The sequence below is a fragment of the Pipistrellus kuhlii genome, unplaced genomic scaffold (genome assembly GCF_014108245.1).
Source record: "Pipistrellus kuhlii isolate mPipKuh1 unplaced genomic scaffold, mPipKuh1.p scaffold_m20_p_4, whole genome shotgun sequence".
Lineage (NCBI taxonomy): Eukaryota > Metazoa > Chordata > Mammalia > Chiroptera > Vespertilionidae > Pipistrellus > Pipistrellus kuhlii.
The window spans coordinates 68,662,493-68,683,457 of NW_023425540.1; the positions used below are offsets into that span (position 1 = coordinate 68,662,493).

A 20,965-nucleotide genomic window follows, 5' to 3' on the forward strand; every position below is an offset into this window, starting at 1 on the left:
TTATTGGTAAGAAAAAAAGTGACAAAAACCCCCCCTTTATTTTTTTAAGGATCATCTCTTCAAATGTCCATGGTAAGTTTGAGTTTTTCCATTACTCCCTGGAGATAAGTAAAAAACAAACAAACAAACAAAAAAACAAAACCCTGTTTCTTTTCTCATCCCACTATAGGAAGAGGGGAGGGGAGAGAATACTGACCCTACAACTCATTCACATCTGCATGCCACACAATTAACACATTGGTCATAAAAAGGGTTCCTAGATGTCCCTGACCATTGGTTTTATCATAGGCATGTTCTTGTGCTATTAATCTCAGCTGCTTATTTTGAATTAGTGCACTTCTCAATTTAAAATCATGATACATTTTAGAAGTTGCACATGTTCTGTGTACTGCAATCACAGAAGTAAAAAGTCTAGGACTTCCAAGAACCAAATTTGTAAATATAAACTCAAAACGAATACTGTTACATTTTGTTAGTCTATAAAGAGCTTCAGTTTGGCCTCGTCATTTAGAGTTAGCAGTCCTTGTCGTAGTATTCAATGTGCAGTTGTAACCGATGGAAGGGTTGAGTCTGGGTAATGCCACAGAGTATTCTAGAATTCTTAAATCTGTCACTGAGAGTCTACCTCCCTCCCCATTGTTTTCTCTGGTGTCTTTAATTGAATCTAACCAATAAGGACTTCTCCAGGCCTCATTTTCATGTGGTGCGAGGACACCTGCAAGCAAACATCCTGGTCTTCCCAAGGCACGCCCAGCACTGATGTGGTGACCAAGGCCCACCGCGGGCCCTCCCCACAGAAGTGGAGCTAAGGTTACAGTTTGTAAAACAACGAATTTTCTATCTCTGGGTAACGTCTTTATTATTCAAAATAAGTATTTAAGAGGTATTTTGGTCTTCAAGGCTTTATGTCATGGAAATGTACATAGATACACAAGTGTGAATCACATGGTGTGGATGGGCAATTGTTTATTAACTAAAGATTGTTTATAAACTAAAGATGTTTACTGCCCTTTTAAGGTCCTCTTTAAATTAGTATCCAAACACTGGATCTGCTTATTCCAGTCTAGTATTTAGTCCAGGCTTCATTATGATGTGAGCAAATAGCAATATAATTTTTTGAAGGAAAAAAATGAGACTATATAAAGTTTTCTTGATTTTTAGTAAATAAAAAAAATGCTTTCAATGTTAAAATATCTCTTCTCCTAAGATGATAACTTTCATCAGTATTAGCCTCCATCGTTGTTTATATCAACAAAATGTGTTATAGATGAATGCAATAAACTTTCTAATAGAAAAAATGTAGTGTTTATTTCTGTGTTTCATCCCATTACTAATTAAAGAGAAGAAAAACTTATGATCCTACTGGAAAAATTAATATTTTTTTTTAACATGTGGCCTCATAGTACTTTATATGTACACTAAAGGACAATGCATGAATTCATGCACCAGTGGGGTCCCTCAGTCTGGCCCTTGGGATCAAGCCAAAACCAGCTCTCTGACATCCCCCAAGGGGTCCCAGATGGTGAGAAAGTGCATGCCAGGCTAAGGGACTCCAGCAGTGCACAATTGGGGCTAGGGAAGGATGCGGGAGGTTGGCCAGACAAGGTGGGACCACCACCACACGAGGGCTCCGGGGCATGTCTGGCCCATCCCACTCAGTCCTGACCAGCTGGACCTCAGTAGCAAGCTAACCTACCAGTTGGAGCATCTACCCCCTGGTGATCAGTGCACATCATAGCGAGAGGTTGAGTGGCCTTAGCATATCATTAGCATATTATTCTTTGATTGGTTAAACAGATGACCAGACACTTAGCGTATTAGGCTTTTATTATATAAGATTTTTTAAAAGTATAGTTTATAATATTTAATTGCTCATGTATCTGCTTTTCCTTCAGAATTCTTGTTCTTAAAGGACAGAGGCAACATTTTATTCATATTTGGATCTTTGGAACCCAGGTTAGTGGCTGATAAGTCTTTTAGAATTAACTTTAGGTTATCTTATGTGGATTTGCTTTTTAAATCTCAGTAGCCTATTAATACTTTCTTTTATAATGAAAACATTTCTGAAACACTTTATTGCATCAAATATAAATAAAACATTTCTTCTCTCAATAACTGTATATTTACTGAGGGCCTGAGTGCCCAGCACAGTAGGGATGCAGGGAAATACAATATATGACATGAGCTACTCTTGAGTTACTCATTAATATCATTTATTAGGGAAATAAAGTATCTTACTAACTATGTGACTTTGGGAAGTTACTTGACTTCTGCGGGCTTTGAGTTCTATATTGTATAATGCTGGAAATAACAGTACCTATTTCAAGGAATTTTGTGAGAATTTAATAACTTTATACATAAAAGCACTTTCCATGTCTACATGTGGTAGATACTGGTGTTAGCTGTGTGACATTATGAAAAATTAACCAATAATATGATTCAGTTTGTTATAATCAGATGAGTTATGAGGATGTTAAGTGAGAAGTGAGCATTTAATGAGTATTATGAAACACCTACATGTCCATGTGACCACATCCTGATCTATTTTTGTACTATAAAAAAATTCCATACGTATTTTATTTCTGGAGTAGTAATTGAGAAAAACAATAATAATATGATTTCATCTTCCAGTAATACGTTATCTTCCTAAGAATTGTGAATGCTTTTGAAATGTTTGGTTGTGGGATTCTTGGAAAATGGTGCCCTGGCTTGCATTCCCATCCTGGCAAATACAGCTGTCCAGACACAGGGCTGCCCTTGGCTACCTGAAGAGGCTCCACCCACAGTGGGACAGCAAATCCTTGAAAGGGGTGCATGCAGGGAGCAAAATGGGGGACTGTGGAGAGAGTGTCTGGGGAGAGCCATCTGGCCGGGGAGATACACAAGGAGAAATAAGGGAAGACTGTCTCTGCTGTGTGCATGTGCAACAGTGAGAGAGGCTGCCATCTCAGGAGGGGTAGTGTCCAGGCTGGGCTAAGATCAGATTTCCCTACTTGGACTCGTCAACCAAGAGGCCTTCTGCCACTTAGATCAACATCCAGCAAAGGCGATCTCTGGCTGCCCACTGAGGGGAAAACCCCTACTCGCCGCCAATACACAGGAAAGACCAGACAGATCCACAGAAGAGTTGAAAACCACGTTATCAACTCAAACAGGCAGAGAAAAGTCACAAAACCACTTGGTGGGAACATCACAGCCCAGGTAGAAGGAAAAGAAGCTAACCTGGAAAACCACAATAAACCTCTACCGTGGGGGTGGAGCTAATTATGTACATAATGAAAAAAATCCTAGATAAAATACGATTAAAACTTTTCAACGCATATTGTAGGACCAGAGGAAGTTTCTTGGAACTGAAAATAATGATTTGCCTTTTAAACTATGAGGGCTGCTTTAAGGTGGCACTTCGGTTCTCTTACTAAAATCCATGGCCTCGTCTCTGCCTCAGTTTCAGCATGGTGATCCCGGTGGCCAGTGGGTCAATGTGTAGCCGCCAGCTGTCAGAAAAATAATTACAGGCACTGATCTGTCCCACCAGAGCCCATTTGAAGCTACAACAAGACATCACCGGATGATTAGGGAGAGATGCTCCGTAGCACACCATTATATGGTTTTTTCACAACATAGACACGATAACTGTTAAATACCATCAAGGACATAACTAATAGTAAAAGGTAATAAAATAAAGTTGGTGAATTTTAAGCACAACTTTTAAAATTATACCTTACCAAATTGTAAATGTATATACTTTAATTTTAATAATGATTATGTGTAGCCACTGGCTCACAGAATTCCAAAGGTTTTAGCAGTTTGGCTCTCAACAAGCCCATATGAGTTCTTTCAGCACATCACTGTGTTTGGGTAACCCTGAGTTACGATTGTCCAGGCAGGGACCATGATCTCAGGCCACTGGCATTAATTCACAGAAGGAGCTCACAGTGTATTTCCTCCTGCCTTTTAATTTTACATCCAGAAAAACTTGGCCCATTAAGCTTATATATGAACATAAGCATTTACTTTCTGAAAATACCATGAGCTGTATCTTCTCAAATGTATACATTTCTGATAGACTCGTTTTACCAGAAAACGATGATAGGCACTGGACTCCTTCTTTCTTAAAAGATCTCAGACTAATTTGGCCTTGAAGGAGTGCCCTTCCTTAGTGGCTTTCCCGAGAAACATTGAATTAGAAGATGGCTTCACTCCAGGGTCCTGGGCTCCTTAGCATGATGATTTATTAAGGAATTGCCATTGAGAAAAAAAAATACACGTATGCACAGAGCTATTTCATGATGCCATCGCTTATAACTACACACAGAGTTCCTTAACTTGGTAACAGAACCCACCTGAGACTTTTCCCAGGATGAATGCCCAACTAACAGAGACCAATAAAAATGGATGGCTGTGTTATAAGAACTGGATTGACTGTTTTCTTCACAGTGCACTGGTTTGAAAAAGACTCACTTTAATTTTCTATTCACTAAATAGCTGGGCATTGATAAAAAGCAACTGCTTGAATTATAGCTACAATTTTTTTTTTAAGTCCTGAATATTTTTTTTGTATTGCCGGTAGATTTTATTTCTAGCAGAAAGTAAACTGCAGTTGAGTCACTAGACAAAGATAATTTAAAACACTGGAATGGAAGGCAGGTGTTTTCTTACTTGTCTGAGATGTGAAAAGAAGGCCCTGACAGCTTACGCTCAAGGGTTAGTCTCCAGAAAGAATGTATTTAAAAAGTGGAAAAAAATAAAGGGAAAAAATATGCAGAGGCCCAAACTACTGCTATTTTCCTCTGTAGAGAAAAGTAAAAGGTGGTTGCCAGTGAATATCCTAAAACTTGGAGTGAGAAACCACGTGGCCATATTAATGATGAGGAAATGCCTTTCGATTATTAAGAGTGTCATTTTCCTCAGAAGGAGAACTGATTCTTCCATGAGCTCAGCACCTGACATATAAAATGGGTTACCATTAAGTAATTTCAACTAAATAAACAAGTATAAGAACATTACATACTTCATTAAGTGCTTTAAACTTTAAAAGCAAGTCAGTATTAATTTACACGAGAAGTAAAAAGCCACAGTGCCATTAAACAAAACCTATAAGAGGAAGCATAATCTATTAAAACATTATCCTGTAAGTCTATATATTACAGAATACAAGACACATTTCCTGCTCTAAAGGCAGACTGACTTAAATGATGCAGGCCAGGACAGCCTCCCTTAGACTAATTTCGTTTCCACCCAAGGTGATGACTTAAAGGAAGACATTTCTTAGGTGTTTGCATCCTGAATTACTCACTTAAAAAAAAAAAAAAACTGGACTCCCTACTTTATAGTCAGAGCTCTTATATTCTTAGAAATCAGTTCAGAGGCAAAGGACACACAAGTTCTCCAAGGAAAAACTCAGAGGAATCGGGAGAAACCAGTGACTGCTCTGAGAAGCAGTGGCCCTTTATCTAAAGTCAGAGCTGGCTGGTGTGATCAGCCAGAACCCAAATCCTCTGGTGGCAGTGATTTCTTTCTGACATTTTTACTCACAGCTGCTCTCAGCGTCTTGTCACTTCAAGCACGCAGAAGTGGGGCGTGTTGCGTGTACACAGCCATTACCGTGTTGATTGGAACAGAAGTCTTACAGCATTCCTAAGTAGGACTTAAAGACAGATGTTGATTTGATTTCTCCTTGCTCCTCCATGGAGGACCATTTCACCCCTTCTTTAGCCCCTCATCCCGCTGTCCTCTCATCCCACCACATGCAGACCACACCACCGCTTCCAAGCATTGCTTTACCATGCAAAGATTTTGCTGCTGTATTTAAAGAATTCCGATCTCATTTTACGGTTAGTCACAGTCATTATTTAAGTCTCCATGTTTATTCCATTTACCTTCTCTCTATATATACCTTACTGTCTTCGTTATCAATTGTTTCAGAGCTATAGATGAGGCTTTTATCGTGACTGCTGCAAATCCTTTCTAGGATTGAGAGAAACATACTTGAAATGATGTTCAAATTGATACCATTTGAGAAGGATAGAATGGATGAAGCTGCTCTCAACATCCATGTGCAGGTTTTTGTGTGGGCCTAGTTTTCAGTTCATTTAGAAAATGCCAAGGAGTGCAGCGGTTGGGTCAATGTGGCAAGTATGTTTGGTTTTGTAAGAAACTGCCAGGTTGTCTCTGATGTGGTTGGTGGTGCCATGTTGCATTGTCACCAACAATGAATGAACAGCCCCTGCTGTTCCACGTCCTCACCAGCACTTGGTGTTGTTAGTGTTGCAGACTTTGGCTGTTCTAATAGGTGTGTGGTGGTATCTCGTTGTTATCGTTTGAATTTCTGTAATGACATCTGACCTGGAGCATTATTTCATATGCTTCTTTGCCATCTGTGTATCCTTTTTGATGAGGTGTCTGTTAAGATCTTTGGTTCATTTTTTAATCGCTTGTTTATTTTCTTGTTCAGCCTTAAAAATTCTTTGTACATTTTGGATAACAGTCCCTGATCAGATGTCTTTTGGAAATCTTTCCTCGCTGTCCATGCTTGTCCTCAGTCCTTGACTATGTGACAATTTTTGTGAAGGTGTAAGGTTTTTGTCTAGATTTTTTTCCCCCCTTTCTTTCTTTCTTTCTTTCTTTTCTTTCTTTTTTTTTTTTTTTGCATGTGGATGTCCAGTTGTTGCAGCATCATTTGTTGGAAATACAGTCTTAGCTCCATTATATTGTCTTTGCTCTTTTGTCGAAGTTCAGTTAACTGTATTTATGTGGGTCATTTCTGGGCTCTCAGTTCTGTTCCATTGACCTATTGGTCTACTCTTTTTGCCAACTATCTTGGTTTCATCTGTGGTTGAGTGACATGTGGGGAAAATTTTTAGTCATTATTGGTTAAATATTATTTATCTTCCTGGATTTCTTTTTTCCTTCTGTTATTCCCATTGTGTGTATGTCAGATCTTTTGTAGTAGTCCCAGAGATCTTAGAAATCGTGGGTGTTTTTTTGTTCTGTCTTCTATCTCTTTGCTTTTCATTTTGAGAAGTTTCTGTTGTGCTCTATCCTCACACTCAGAGATGCTTCCCTCAGCTGTGTCCAGTCTGAGCCCCATCAAGTGCAAACTTCAATTGTTACAGTGTTTTTTTATCTCTAGCATTTCTTTTTTATTCATCCTTAGAATGTCCATGTGTTCTTACATTACCCACCTGTTTTTGAATATTATCTACTTTGCTACTAAATCTACTTTAGTATATTAATCATAGCTTCGCAAAATTCCTGCCCTGATCATTTCAACATTTGTATTATATCTGATTTTGGTCTAATTCTTGTTCAGTCTCTTCAAACTTTGCTTTTGCCTTTTACTATGACTTATAAATTTTAAAATTTTTATTTATTGATTTGAGAGAGAGAGAGAGAGAGAGAGAAACATCAAGTTGTTGTATTTGTTTATGCATTCATTGGTTGATTCTTGTATGTGCCCTGACTGGGGATCGAACCGCAATCTTGGCGTATTGGACGATGCTCTAGCCATAAAGCATCCAAGACATATGCCTTATCATTTCTTGTTGAAAGGTGAACATAACATATTAGATAAAAGAAAGTACCGTAGGGTGAGCAGGAGCTGTACTGTAATGGTAAGATGTGGGGGAGGAGAAGTGACCCCTCCTCCTGGGCTCCATTGCCCTCAGTATCCTGGGCTGGGAGCTCACAAGTGTTCCTTATCCTGCACCCACCCCTCCACCCCCACCCCTACCCCACCCCCCTTCTGTCAGGTGGGACAGGTGGGAGGGGCTGGAGGCTGGGTTATCCTTTTCACCTGAGGTCAGGCTTGTTAAGAGCCAAGTGCTCACCTTGGTGTTTCAAATGGCCCCTTTCCCCTCCTCCCTCCAGGAGTACGAGAGTTTTCTCCCCTATTCTCTGGGAGAAGCTGCTCTGAGTACTTGGGGGGAAACTTACAGGAGCATGGGCACCCCTCAGAACTGGGTCCCCCCGAGTTCCTCTGCTCTCAAAGACTTGTTCATCCTGAGCCGCAATGCCCTGGCTCCCAGCAGCTCCGGCCTCCTGCCCGCTGGCTCCTGCCCTGTCTCTGCTCCGGTGAGTTGTGACCCTTTACCCACCGGTCAGTCTCTCGCCTGTGGCCTCCCTTCTCTGACGGAGCTAAGACCGTTATTGGCTTTTCAGTTTATCTAGCTTCTTGCTGATTGTAAAGTGGTGTGGCGACCTCTAAGCTCTTTTGCTAGAGCCTGTGGGACTGGAGAAAGGAAGGCTGCAGCATCGTTTTATATCCAGGAAATGAATACACCCTAGTTCTGAGCGTGTGATTTCCATGCTGGAGAAATCCTGAACTCTTCCTTCTTGAATATGTAAATGACCTTAGTCATTGGTTCACACTTAGAAGGACCTCTGTGTATTACTAGAACTTTTCAGGGATTAACATGTCAGCTGTTTTCTTTTAATACAGAAGAAATGTTCATTTTGAAAGTTTCATTTTTATCATTTCATGTAATGGTATATATATTTGGTGCGGTGTGGAATATTATACATTAGGAAATTATTCTTATCTTTTAGTCTAATTTAAATCCTCTGCCTTTTATGTAGAAAAACCAAGAGAAAAGGTGTTAATGCCTTTTTCCTCGGCACCTGCTAGTCCTAAACTCCATGAAGAGTTCTAAAATGTTAAAATGCCACTGTGCGCCTCTTCTAAAAGTAAGGGTCACAGTATTTCTTAAAATAAGTACAATAGCTATTTTCACTGCCTGAGCCAGACTAGTGCTTATTCTCTTGGAAAAGTGTAAAATTCACTCAAATTGCCTAATTCTACACTTTTTTCCTCTCTGCTTTTCTCATCCAAACATGTATGAAATAGTGGCTGGATCCTTTCCTGTCAGGACACCGCTAGGTAATAAATCACTTTCTACTTGAAGCGACAAGTGATTTCCTTTATCTCTGATCAAGGAATCCAAATAGTTGCCTAAATGGGTACGACAAACCCAAGAAAAACGGGGATTGACTATCACTGTAAACCTTTTTATTTCTTTGCAGTTATTTTTAGATATCTTGTTCATTGGTCTCGTTACCTTTCAGTGCTATCATTTGTGCTTCTGCTATCAGATAATGTTTTGCCCAGATTCCATATCAGATGTGATCAATCCAAACTTTTTAAGGTATTATCGTGACTTAAAAGAAAATGGAGGATGGCCATTCATCACTTTTGAAAGCTAAAGGTTTTTTTCACAACCCTCAAGCATGTCCATGAGATGGAGCTAGGCTTTCTCACGACTAAACCACAGCTCAGAGCTTACATGTCCACACAGATACAATGTCCTATGGCTTGGCTATTTGTTTTTTGTTTTCTAATCCTCATCTGAGGACATATTTAGTGAGAGGAAAGGGGTAGGAGAGAGGAGAGAGGAGGAGAAGGGAGGGAGGGAAGGAGAGAGGGAGGGCCAGCCGTCAATATCAATCATTTGCCATCAATGTCAATAATTTGCCATCAATGTCAATCATTTGCCATCAATGTCAATCATTTGCCATCAATGTCAATCATTTGCCATCAATGTCAATCATTTGCCATCAATATCAATCAGTTGCTTTCCATATTTGCCCTGACCGCAATCGAACCGGCAACCTTTTGGTGCACAGGACGACGTTCAACCAACTGAGCAACTCTTTATTTTTTTTCTTAGCATCATAAGGTTTCTGTGAGGCAGCCAATATGAAATACAGAAAGTCCGAACTCATGATAACTTGGCAGTTCCTGTTGTGGGGCCTTGAATTCCCCTAGCTCAAAGCTTCAGTCAGAAACTAAAGGGGTTATGCAGGAAGTGGAATTCTGTTTCAGTACAAACTCAGGTGTGAGCAGAAATCCTTCCAGGTTTGGCATGAAGAGCCCAGGCTCCTGCCATATTATAGATTTGTATCCACCAAGCGCAGACTAATAACCCAGTTTGCAAAGGTATCCCATACGCACTGAGTGCTCTCCAGCCTAGCCAACTCTCACCTGTGTAGACCTGGAGACTCGGACAGGGGAAGGGCAGTTTGCCTGAGCCTTAGCTCACTTCAGTTCGGGCTTAGCTACAAGCACGTATGCCTGAGCTGAAGTGGATTATGAAGATACATTTGGCTCTAAAGAGCCTTAGATGTCGGGCCTTGGGATAATTGCAAATTTTTAATAAAGCGCAATCAATTTGAAAGATTTCCACACTTTTAATTTAATTTAATTTTTTTAAAATATATTTTTATTGATTCCAGAGAGGAAGGGAGAGGGAGAGAGTGAGTGAAACATCAACAATGAGAGAGAATCATTGATCAGCTGCCTCCTGCACACCTGGTACTGGGGACTGAGCCCACAACCCAAGCATATGCCCTCACCAGTAATCAAACCTGGGACCCTTCAGTCTGCAGGCTGATACTCTAGCCACTGAGCCAAACTAGCTAGGGCAGTTTTAACACTTTTTAGAACAAACATTAGAGCTTGATTGCAGCACCTGTCTTGTATGCCATTGGGAATATAAATTAATCTTCATCTCTAAACCTTCTAATCTGTTCTCATTGTGTGGGACATAACCCAATAGTCTTAGATAGAGATTCTCTAAAAGGGATTCAGAAATACTCATTTCATGGATTTGACAAAGAATTTAATTCAATTATCAAGAAAGCAATTATAGGATCAAAAGTGAGAAGAGAACTTTAAAAAGAGAAGTTCCAAGAGCCTATATGAAACTGATTCTGTATTTCCATGACAGTTATGTTGGGAGATGTCTCATAGAAGTGATAACTTAGAGCATATATGCTCAAATCCATTGTTATACTAGTAAAACTTGGTGAACATCTGTTGGGGATTATGAACTGGTAAAAAAGAAAAATTAGAGAAATGCTGAAACCGGTTTGGCTCAGTAGATAAAGCGTCAGCTTGTGGATTGAAGGGTCCCAGGTTAGATTCTGGTCAAGGGCATGTACCTTGGTTTTGGGCTCATCCCCAGTAGGGGGTGTGCAGGAGGCAGCTGATCGATGTTTCTAAGTCTCTATCCCTTTCCCTTCCTCTCTATAAAAAAAAAAATCAATAAAATATATATTTTTTAAAGAAAATAATTTACCTGGTCTTACAATATATTTTAAACCCAAACTCTTTAATCTTATTTGTTAATTTTATGACTAGTTACTTTATTTTTATTTATTAATTCAGTACTTGCTCATTGTGAATTGTTTTAGACGAGAAAAAATAAAAAAGTCACCTTCCAGAGATAGCCATAAGAGCATTTTGTTCTTAAATACACTAAATAATCATACTGTAAGTACCTTTTTGCAGCCTTACAGTTTTTACTAGTCCGTTCTATTTAATTTATCATATCATTTACTTAATTACTTACCTTTGGATATCTGTTTCCAAAATCTCAGTATATTTTATAGGGCAGCACTGTAACACACATCCCTTGAGCCTTAATCATCAAAATGTTTCTAAGTGGAAGTTCTTGGTCAAACACCATAAAAAAGTCTAAAGCATCTAATGCCTATTGTATTTTTCTCTGTAAGGTTTAATATCAATGTATCTATGTATATTTTAACCTTTTAAAAGTGTGTGGTTTGGGGGGTGGGGGGGAGCGCAGGGGACGAGCAAGTGACTAGTAAATTTCCATTCCACAGTGAGCAAATGGAAATTTTTTTGAAAATTTCAGAGGTCAGCACAAGACTGGGTAGAGTTTATTGTAGTTTAATGTCTGGTGATAATGTCAACTTGTAGGCAATGCATTTAATGGAGGGTATCAATTTCTCTCCCTTTCCTTTCTCCCTTTCCTTCCTCTTAGAGTGAGGCAAGTTTCCCTTATTAGGACAGACACCTAAGGCAAAAATCACCTACAAAGCTGCTTGCTGGGGCTTAGGAGCATAAGAGCTTAAGGGGAGGGGCTAACCAGCAGAAAGGGGGATAATAATGAAAGCGTTTAGGGGAGGCACATTACAGTGGTTGCATGTTTACCTGCACATTGAGGTGCAGACCTTTGATTAGGGAGAAGGGTCAGCATTTGAGAAGGAGACTTAAAAGGAAGACACTCTCCTTCCCTTTGATTTCTCTGATTATTAGTTAAACAAATGGTGAAAAATTACTGGGAAAAGCCAATAAGGCCCCGATTTCCAAGGGGCCCTTCAGACTTAAAAGGCCAATGTGTCAAGACCAAAATGATCAGGGACTGAATGCCTTAAGGAAAGGAATGGCTTAGAGGGAAATGAGGGGGTGCGGTGAGTGGGTTGTGCAAGACAGATGTGTGAAGTGTGAACATTTGGGATTTAAATTGCAAAATCAAGCAAGAAAGCAAACCAAAAAAATGTATTTTAAGTGAGATCTTCCCTGGGTTATTACAGTTTCTAAGTGAATCTTTTTAATAGTTATTAATGAAATAACCATGAATCACACTATTAGTTAATGATGAAGTCAAATGTGAAAGATGATTTATTTTAAAATTTTTATTTTCTTTTATTTCTTCCTTCCATAACCAAAGAGAAGTCCGTGTTATTTACCAAGTCCATGTTATTTCATTTGTCATGAATTTTGATTCTGCACTTAGGGATAAGAAAATAAACAATTTCAGAAACAACCTTGTGACTCATAGGGACAAGATCATTGACATTTACTGTAACAGCAAGGGTATTGTTAAAAACAAAATTCAATAGAATAAATTCAAAGATCTAATTGGCTTTATTAAGTGATTCGTCTCAGCTGGCAACCAGAAGGGCGCTCTGAGGGACTGTGTAAAAGGAAGGTTTTTGTAGGAAGCAGCAAGGGAGCTGTTAGTAAAAGGGGAAAAAAAAAGTTTATTCTTGGTTTGGGGCCAGGCATCTTTCTCTGGAGGAAGGGGAAAGAAAGGGTTTGTTGATTGCCTCTTCTTTCTATGGGGGATGGAGAGGGATTGTGACATTACCTTACTGGTTAATTAAGATTGTTTTTGGGAGAGGTTGAAACTGCCGTTAGATCAAGCATTAAATCTAGGTTTGGTATCATGGGATTTTTGTACGAGTGATGCCATTTTAGGTTTGTGGTGTTATTATTTTTTCTCTCTCTCTCTAACAGCTCAAATCACTCATTTGCAAATTAGACATGACAGTATGGATATATTGTGGGCGGCAGGAATGGCACCGGGTGTTAGACCCATCCGATCAGACTGGACCTGAGTTTAGCACCCTCGATACTTGAGTTGGCTAGGACAGAACTCAGAGCCAAGATTCAAACTGTAAGAGAACATCTATGTAATAAAAACCTAAGCGACCGTTATGGTGGGGTGGCCAGTCATTATGATAGGCACTGACCACCAGGGGGCAGATGCTCAACACAGGAGCTGTCGCCCTGTGGTCAGTGAGCTCCGCAGGGGAAACACTGCTTAGCCAGAAGGCAGGCTCACAACTGGCAAGCGCAGCAGCGGTGGTGGGAGCCTCTCCCGGTCTCCGGTCTCCGCGGCAGTGCTAAGGAGCAGCGAGCTTCTGGTAAGGAGTGAGGGGTCCCGGACTTCGAGAGGGCACAGGCCAGGCTTAGGGAACAGCCCCTCCACCCAGTGCACAAATTTCATCCACCGGGCCTCTAGTTTATAAAATCACAGAGGTAGCCCGGCCAGTGTGGCACCAGTGGTTGAGCATTGATGTTTGAACCAGGAGGTCCTGGTTTGATTCCTGGTCAGGGCACATGCCTGGGTTTAGGGCTTGATCCTCAGTGTGGGGCATGCAGAAGGCAGCCGATTGATAATTCTCATCATTGATGTTTCTATCTTTCTCTTCCTCTCCTCTCTCTTCCTCTCTGAAATCAATAAAACATTTTTTTTTTAAAATCACAGAGGTAGAAGAAGTAATTCATAGAAGAAAGGGCTAAGGAAACAAGTTATAGAGGCAAAGGAAGGGCCCTAGGAGCTGGGAGTGAGGAAGGTACAGGTGACATGCCTGGGTGGATAGGAAGGAGAAAGGAAAGGTGCATGGCAAGCTCCCAGAGGGTCCTCCATCCTAGGGGTTTTAAGGGTGGAATTTTTAGGGAGGTCCCAGAGGAAGATCTCAATAGAATAGTCAACAGTTTTCCAGGTGTGTCCTTTCAGGGTGTGGTCCCCACTGACTAATTGGCACCAAGGCAGGGGGTCATTCGGTGCATCTGGCTGTGGTTGTCACTTGTCTGGTTTTGATGCTTCTCAGGGCTGGAGCTGAAACACAGGTACCTCTGAGGCCTAGTTATCTCTAGGGAGGAAAGGTCAGGTGGTCCAAACCGCCAGTGGAGAAGGATCACTCTGAGAAAGGTCACAAGGTCCCAGCATACAATTGTCCTTCCCTAGGCTCTCAGGGCTTTCTGCCCAGGTGACCTTCTGTACCTAACCCATCCTCCTTGCTCTGATCATATCTGCCTAACTACCTACCCACCACAGATATGCCCCAGGATCATTACATTGTTAGCCCTTTGCCGTTAATCTAAGAAATGTTGACTAAGAATTAATTTTGTGCCAGGCATTGAGCTAGGTATCAGGAATAGAAAATAAATAGATTTCAGTTAAAATATGGCACGGTGAGGTATTTCTGCCCCCCACGTGCTCTGATCTTTGGTGAACTTTGACAGCAGCCACATCCAGATCCTCCAATGATGGGGGAATGTTGCTAAGAGCAGGGACAATTAGTGTGGTCAAGTGGGGAAGCCAAGAGAGGATGCATTTTAATTTTGATCATCCCAGGTAATGAGCTAAAAAAAAAAGAAGAAGAAAGAGAGAAAGAAAGAAATGTTTGAGCTTCCTGAGAAGTCTGACAACTTCTTGTTTAAAAAGTACAATTTGAATGTGTGTGGGAGCTGCCCTGGATCCCATACACACCAGTGAAGGGCAGGTGAGGTGGCCACATTCCGAGATGCTATCCTAAAGTCACTTTAGGAAAAAAATAAATGTTAAATAAAAGTTGGAATTAAAAATTTTGAATAGAATATGAGTATTATAAACCTCAACAACACAAAAGTAGCAAAAGTGACTAACAAAAACAGATTGGTGAGATGAGAGGAAAAAGAGATATAATGAACTTAAGTATATTGATTGACACATTTTTCACAGTATGGGAAGGTTCAAAAGGTATTATCTAAAGATGATAGCTCAAGAAAGATATCCTATATAATAAAAGCCTACTATGCCATGTGTCCGACCATTCGTTTGACCATTCGCCAGTTGCTATGATGCGCACTGACCCCCAGGGGCAAATGCTTTGACTGGTAGATTAGCTTGCTGCTGAGGACCAGCCAATTGGGACTGGATGAGATGGGCTGGACAAGCCCTGGAGCCCTCCTGCATTCTCTCCCTGGCACCAATTTTATCCGGTGGGGTCCCTCAGCCTGGCCTGTGCCCTCTTGCAATCTGGGACCCCTTGAGGGGTGTCAGGCTACTGGTTTCAGCCCAATCCCTGCAGGCCAGGCCAAGGGACCCCACCGGTGCACGAATCTGTGCACTGGGCCTCTAGTATCCTATATAATAAAAGCCTAATATACTAAGTGTCCAGTCGTCCAGTTGCCATTCAACCAATCAAAGCGTAATACGCTAATGATATACTAAGACCACTCAACTGCTTGCTATGATGTTCACTGGCCATGAGGGGGCAGACAGTCGACTGCTAGAACAGTTGCTATGACATACATTGACCACCAGGGGGAAGATGCTCCAACCAGTAGGTTAGCTTGCTGCTCAGGTCCAGCTGATTGGGACTGAGACAGACTAGACACACCCTGGAGCCCTCCTGTAATCCCTCTCCACTCTCAATCATGCACCGGTGGGGTCCCTCGACCTGGCCTGCACCCTCTTTCAATCTGGGACCCCTCAGGGGATGTTGGAGAGCCAGTTTCTGCCCAACAGCAGAATGGCTGGTTGCTATGTCACACACTGACCACCAGGGGACAGGCGCTCAATGCAGAAGCTGCCCCCTGGTGGCCAGCGCACTCCCACAGTGAGGGTGCCACTCAGCCAAAAGCTGGGCTCATGGCCTGCAAGTGCAGCAATGGTGGCAAGAGCCTCTCCCTCCTCTGTGACAGCACTAAAGATGTCCGACTGCCATCTTAGGCCCACTCCATCCCATGAGGGCTCCCGGACTGCAAGAGGGTGCAGGCCAGGCTGAGGGACCCTCCACCCCAGTGCATAAATTTTGTGCACCGGGCCTCTAGTTATAATATGTTAGTTAAAGAAATAAGTATAAAAATAACAATAATAAAAGAAAAAGGATGGTATAGTTGGGAGAATGCCCTATCTCAGTGAGAGGAGATAGTAAATTAATTACTCATTTTAATAGTGGAAAGTTAATGGATGCTGCATAAAGGCAATAAATCAAAGAATAAGGATTTAAGTGAATTATATCAAGTAATGAAAGCTATAAGTTACTAGAAGAAAAAGAAAATCTCCAAATTTTTAGAAGAATAACATAAACAAATGAAAATAAAACACATTCAATAGAGATTAAAATATAAAGAAATATTAAAATAGAAGGCATAAAGAAATATTAAAAATAGAAGGCATAAAACAAAATAGTAGAAAAGGATTGAAAATACATGTCATATACTAATGTAAATAGTATACAATTTTTGTTAAAAGATTTTAGGACAGGTAAAAAATAAAATCCAACTGTATTGAACATATAAAATCCACATTGACCAAAACAAGTGACTCCAAAATGTTAACTGTGATGAGATGAGTAAAATATACCAGGGAAATAGTATAAGAAGTCAGGAATTTTGATGTTAATATCAGATTATGCTTAATCCAGGGTAGAAAGCATTAAAATAAAATAAAGGCAATTTGTATCAATCATTGCTTCAGTAAGCTATCAAAGCAAATATACCATCAGAATGCTAAGAAATAGAAGACTCGGAGAGGAGAAACACGATAGTCGTGGAGACTTAAAGTTTTCCAGTCAGTTTACGACAGACCAAAAGGACAAACAGATACAGATAAAAGGGACTTAAGGAATGTAATGAATAAAAAGCTACATCCAACTCTATATGTTAACAGCACAGAGCACACATTCAATTCTGCCTTGTAATAATTTATGAAACTGTTTACAATTATGCTACAAAATACATACATACATTCAAGGCATATAAACATGTGAATTGAATGCCTATGCCCCCGCAATTCATATAGTGAACCTCTGATCCCCAAGGTGATGATATTTGGAGGCGGACCTTTGGGAGGTAATCAGATCATGAGAGCGGAGCCCTCATGGGCAGAATTGGTGCCCTTACAAAAAGAGACACAAGAGAGACCATCTTTCCCTCCTCTGCGTGAAGTACAGCAAGAAGGCGGCCACCTGCAAACCAGGGAGCAGGCTCTCACCGGGAACCTAGCCAGCTGTCACCTTGATTTTGAACTCCCTCTGCCCCAGAACCATTTGTGTGGTCTAAGCCACCCATTCTGTGGTACTTCTGTTGTAGCAGCCCGCACTGACCAAGACATGCTTTTAATTGCTCTAATTATTCATAATTTCTAAACACACAAGTTTAGACAAGATGCCATGTTTCATTTAGCCGATGAGAAAAGGTGGTCATGTTTAGTAGTTCAGCACTGTCAAAGATGTGGACAAAGAGAATCAGGTACACTGCTGACAGAAGTGAAATTTAGTGATCGACTGTTAAGAATTCTATCTCAGAAATTTAACATAGAGATATGCTCAAAGGCATATCATGCAGTTACTCAGAAGGAAGAGTTTGATCACAGGCTCGTGTGAAAGACTGTAAAAAAACAACAACAACAACAACAAAAACACACTGTTAAAGGAAAATAAAGAATGTTCAGAATATGTTTTGTAACATGCCATTGTGGGAGAGGGAGAACTTTCCTCTACCCTCAAGACATGCGGCAGATTAGCAAGAGAAAGTAACCAAATTCAATTACACACGTATGTGTGGGAGCCCCACATACATGAGAGAGTCAGGGACAGAACAGGAAAGTAACGTGTGTATGACGTGCTGAGCTATGGATATGGTGAGGCACCTGGAGAGCATTTTAGGAGGAGCACATGTTCCGTGTTTAGTAATGTACTCTGCTATGTAGGTATGTAAAAAGCCTTGTCTGATGATAACTCTCATTTGGGCTGGGCCCTAATTGAAAAGTTTCTAGATAGCTAAGGGGGAGGCGACTGTAGCTTTTCCTGAGCCGAAGGGCCTTGGTTGCTTTTAGCTCAAATTAATCTGCACCCCCTGAGACACACCTTGGAGTGGCCTACACCATCATGTTACATGCATTTGTATGTGCACATAAAACTTCCTGGAGGACATGCACACACAAACCAATAGTGGTTGCTTCTGGTGAGAAGATAGTCATTCTGGAGCAAAACAGAGGTTGTTTTTCACTAAAGATACCTCTGCATGGATTTTTTATGTCTAAATACTAGGCTTACAAGTTTTTTAAAAGAGTGGAAAATAATGAATGAGAGAGACATCATATGCGCCCGTAGGGAGCCTTCCCTAAGGGAGGAGACATATACCTAACAATGACAACGCAGGGCGAGAAATGACCAACTGGATTAGTGCAGCTGGAGCCTAGAGCAGTGGTCGGCAAACCTCGGCTCGAGAGCCACATCGGCTCTTTGGCCCCTTGAGTGTGGCTCTTCCACAAAATACCACGGCCTGGGCAAGTCTATTTTAAAGAAGTGGCATTAGAAGAAGTTGAAGTTTTAAAAATGTGACTCTCAAAAGAAATTTCAATTGTTGTGCTGTTGGTATTTGGCTCTGTGGTCTAATGAGTTTGCCGACCCCTGGCCTAGAGGAAGCGCCTCGCTGCAGTAGAGATTTTCTTGTAAAAGCAGGAGAAAGCGCTGCCCGATGGCACCTCCCCCACTTCTTTTCTTCTCACGCTGTTCGCATCCCAACTTTTTTGGAAAATAGGCCTCATTTACCAAATATGGAATTCTGTTGTGCCCGGAACAAAGGGAGCAGAAACCCAAAAGGAATCATTTCTAAAAAGAATACTCCACTCTCGCTGTGGGGAGGAGTTTCTTCTTCAATGCCGTCTCCTCCGATTATGTTTCCCATCCTCTCCTTTGATCTGTGGGCATCTTTCAGGTCGAGTGGAGACTCGTGTCCCCAGTTTGCTGCTATCAATAAATAAAGTGAAACATGTCCCATGAGCAGTCGCCGGCGGTGTTCGTGTTTTAAGGGAACTCTCCCATCCGGCGCTATGGCTTGGCCCAGGGGCTCTGCGTCCTCCGTGGCACCGGCTCTGCCCGCCTGGGACACCATGGTGACCGAGCCGTGGCCATCATCCCAGGCCCTCTGCACAGTGTGACGCGCCTCCCGGCTTTGTGCACGTCCAGGGACTTGGACGACGTGGCCCATTGTTGGAAACAAGGGGCCGCTTCATCTTGACACAGACAAAGGGGGCGAATTGCTGAAAAGCTTGAAGGAGTTAAGTTTCTCACAATAAATAAATAGTCTGGGACGCATCGGCAGCAATATAATCCTTTAGAAACACACTGCTCTCTGGGTTTCTGTTCATCGTCTGCTGGAGTTCAGAATCCCATGCTTCTGAAAGAAAAAAAGAAAATGGAATGTTTAAATGTGTGAAACAATAGTTTACTCTGTGGGTGAAAGGGCGATGTTTGTAGGTCCCCATCTGACAGGTTTCCCCGGAGAGTTTCAGAAATCTCCCTCTGAACTTTGATGCCTTTCATTCTAAATTGTACTTCAACTCTCCGAAATCACATTTCTGCAACATCATAAAAAGACAGTTGATTGGTTTTTATGTCTCATTGCTGTTTTTCCCCTTGCTGACTAAGAAATTTTTGAATATGAATTATTTTTCATATTTAGAGCTTATCTCAAATTACGGAAAATAATTCGGCTAGTCAATAGAGTCAAAGAAATATCCAACTGTCTGTTCGGTGATTTCTCCCATGACCTCTGTAAGCTTTCTGGTTGGTAAAAGTGTGTACTTCTGCTGCTCTTGGATGGAAGGAAAGTTATATAATGTCTGACTGTTATTTAACAGCCAGTTTGCAACAGAAGCCAAAGCAAAAAGGGCAGTAATGTAAAAAGGGATTTACAACTCTTTTAAATGAATATCAGAATTATTACATTCTACATTTCCAAAAAGATTTTTCATTCAAATAGAAGATTATAAAAATGACACACAAGTTAGAATCATTAATTATTCTACATGCTAATGTTTTCATTGATCTTTTCTATTACTATCTCTAATATTAGAAAGCCCCCATTTCAATATGAAGCTACAGCTCTATCTGTATTTCATAACAGATAGAGTTTAGATGATGTTAAAAAGAAAAACACAAGTTATTGTAACATTATTTGATCATCATTTCAACCACCTACTAAGAGCACATGTATATGTTACAAAGAATGTAACCTAAGCTGTGTTAAGTAAACATAAACTTTAACTCCCATCACGTTACGAATTTAGTTTAATACAATAATAGAATGGGTTCTTGGGCTTGCACCCCTCTCTGTATGAAAATGCTTTCTCACTGATGTTGAGGGGTTTGGTGGTGCTGATTGTCCTCTGTGCCATATGCTTTGTAAAGTCTCTGCAACCAGTTAATGATTCAGACTGGCTCCCTTTGCCAAGCTATGTGCTGATTCTGTGTCTGTGATGGACCGTTGTCTTCATAGAATGAAAAATCACTTTAATATTGACTTCAGCAAGACACACTGAGACAAATTGGCCCCCTAATGACAACATCATGCTCTTCAAAGTCAATAGAAATGAACTTCAGATCATCTTCTGTTTGCAATTATCGCCGCCACTGCTTCTGCAGGTGTGAGAGCATAACACATTTCCCCTAAATGCATCAAAGGTCATCTGATGGTTGACATCAAGATTTTTGCCAAGTTTCTTTCATTTCTGGTTCTACCCAACCATTAATCTAAGCTCTCTGACATATATTTAGCTCAAGTTCAGTTTCCCATCTTCTTCTTATAAGAACTCTGTTCAGTTTCATATTCCCAGTACTTACCTCAATGCCTGGCCAGTAGTAGATCATCTTTATCTTT

At 40.9% G+C, this 20,965-nt stretch overlaps 1 pseudogene; it reads right to left on the bottom strand.

Annotated features, from left to right (window-relative positions):
• Window positions 1–40: 40 nt before the first annotated feature.
• LOC118703671 lies at window positions 41–19,294 on the bottom strand (annotated as a pseudogene).
• Window positions 19,295–20,965: the final 1,671 nt, after the last annotated feature.